The following is a 2,617-nucleotide window of genomic DNA, read 5'->3' as shown; positions in this document are numbered from 1 at the left end:
TCTCTACCACCTCTTTATGAGGATTTATCTCCGAGAGTCTCTCCATGTTGAAGATGCCCCTTTACAGCATATCGATACAGCTTAATCGACGCACACTACCAAGCCCTATGAGAGGATTTATGAAGAAGAAGGATGTCATGTGAGAAAGCTTCAGATCTTGTACAGTGACCAGGTGATGCTGCATTCAACGAACCCGAAGCATTTTATTTTTCAGAGCCAATCTTGCGGCGATAGGGCTACACAGCGCAATTTGGGCTTGCCCGGGGAGCCGCAGCATCACACCGATCCAATACGCGGGAGGGTGTTATGCCTTCTAGTCCAAATCAAATTTTCTCGCTTCTGCTAATGCAACCAGCGCCAAAACCAGCGAGCGTGCCAGGCTGGCGCAAAACCCGGCATCTATTACGATGTGTCTTACGCAACGCGCGGCAAGCCCCCTCGCCCACGGGCGCAACTCCAGCACCCCACCAGCGGCGGTTCCTGATGGGAGGCTTCTAACTACTGGCTGATGGAAGAGATTCCCCGGGCCTATAAAAAACTAAGCGGTGCGACGAGAGGGGGAGCGTTCGAAGAAATCCCGGCTCATTGTCGCACCTCAGTGTGAGCTCCTTAAGCTGTCGGCCCCAGTGCCGATTATGTAACGCCTTTGTTTATGCTGTGCAAAAATGTAGCCTTGACACACCATCGCCTTGTCCACTCCGTCTATTAGCCCTGCGCAGAAGCAGCCGCGAGCCGAGACACGCGATACCCAACAAGGGATAGGAGGCAGTGTTATCATGCCTCGACCGCCTGGGCGCGAAGAAGCCCAGTGGGACGACCAGGAAGCCACCGTGGCCCTTCATCACCCCCACCCCCCTTGTTTCTTGCTTATTATTTTTTATGGCGACTAAGCCATATAAAATGATCTCTATATTTTTATTTCAGCAGTTATATGGCAACTCCCAGCGGATTTTCGCCTTATCTGCAGTTTTCTGAACAAAGTCCAAATCGATAACATCGCCCCGTGTATCGTGTGTTCTGCGCGTGAATTAAAGCAGGCAAGGGCTGCGAACGACCGCGGCAGAAGCAGAGACAACGAGCCGGCCATCTCTGTCGCACGACGGCTGCGTGCGAAAATATCGCCCCACGTGTGAGGCGTATAGTCGACGTATGTCTTTACGTGGGGGAGGGGTGCGTCACTCATGCAACTGCAAACTTTGCTCAGAAAGGTGTGCGAGCACGTGTCATCGCGACATATATCGGGAGACTACCCCTAAACTTGCTGTGCTCTCAAGGCTTACTTCAAGTATAGAGAATTGACGGCACGTGAACCGCTGTGGTCGCTGGAGCGGCGGTATCCCCTGAAACCGTTATTCTGTTGGTTGAGTTACAAAAGAACAGATCCAAAATATTTGGCTGCTAGCCTTACTTCGTAAAAAATTTCAATTAGTTACTATTGCATTTATTTCTTGGCGCTTACGGTAAAATTTGTTTTGCATCTCACTGTCTCTCTCTTTTACCTAGAGATATATATGCTCTGTTAGATAATTAAAAGAGGAGTAAACCCTGAACGATATAGAAGCGATATGGCCATATATATATATATATATATATATATATATATATATATATATATGGGAAAGAAGTGTATACCTAAGGGCTCGTTTTTCCGTGTTTTAACACATTATTAATGAGATCAAACAGACAGTAATGCCAAGGAATGTACAGGGAAAGTTATTAGAACCAACGGAATGTAAATAAGAAGAAAGAAGAAAGAAAAGTGGATCAAAAGATAACCAGCCGTGAGCAGGAATCGAACCTATGACCTTCGAATAAAGCGTTCGATGCTCTAACCACTGAGCTATCACAGCGGCCTTCCCTCCATCCACTTTTTTGGGTTTATATGTGAATTTAGAAGTAGAAGTGACAGTCAGCGCCATCTATAAGCCAAACAACGAGTGTGAAAACACTCTTATTCCTCTGATATATATATATATATAAATATAAATATAAATATATATATATATATATATATATAAATATAAATATAAATATATATATATATATATATATATATATATATATATATATATATATATATATATATATATATATATATATATATATACATACCTTTCTTGGCTATATTGTCTCTTAGATCTCATTATTATTGTGTAAACACGAAAAACGAGCCCTTAAAACGAGCCCCACTTGTTTCCCTTATTCATTAACGAGGGTCTCGTACTGGCACACTTGGTGCCTTTAGGTTGTATATGAAGGACCAGTGGTCAGCTGCCAGTTAGTAATAAGTCCACGTGCTACGTGACGCCAAACAGGCTCATAAAGAGTGTGCCACACTCGCCGCCATGGCTACTAGTGGCGCTGACTGACACTCCCACGTTTAAATTGACATAGATACCCAATAAAAGTGGCTGGGGGATAGCTGTCGTGGTAGCTTAGTGGTAGAGTATCGGACGCGTTATTCGAAGGTCGCAGGTGCGGATCGTGCCCACGGCAAGTTATCTTTTCACCAACTTTTCTTTCTTCTCATTTACATTACAATTGGCCTAATAACTTCCCCAATACCTTCCTTGGCATTATTGTCTGTTAGATCTCATTAATATTGTGTAAACACCAA

General features: G+C 44.1%; 1 non-coding gene across 1 annotated transcript; it reads right to left on the bottom strand.

Annotated features, from left to right (window-relative positions):
- Positions 1-1,777: 1,777 nt before the first annotated feature.
- TRNAK-CUU (transfer RNA lysine (anticodon CUU)) lies at positions 1,778-1,850 on the bottom strand. The gene has a single exon. It is a non-coding gene; the product is annotated as a tRNA-Lys (tRNA).
- Positions 1,851-2,617: the final 767 nt, after the last annotated feature.

Source organism: Rhipicephalus microplus, chromosome 10 (genome assembly GCF_043290135.1).
Source record: "Rhipicephalus microplus isolate Deutch F79 chromosome 10, USDA_Rmic, whole genome shotgun sequence".
NCBI classification, from domain to species: domain Eukaryota; kingdom Metazoa; phylum Arthropoda; class Arachnida; order Ixodida; family Ixodidae; genus Rhipicephalus; species Rhipicephalus microplus.
This window is presented reverse-complemented; position numbering and strand designations above follow the sequence as displayed.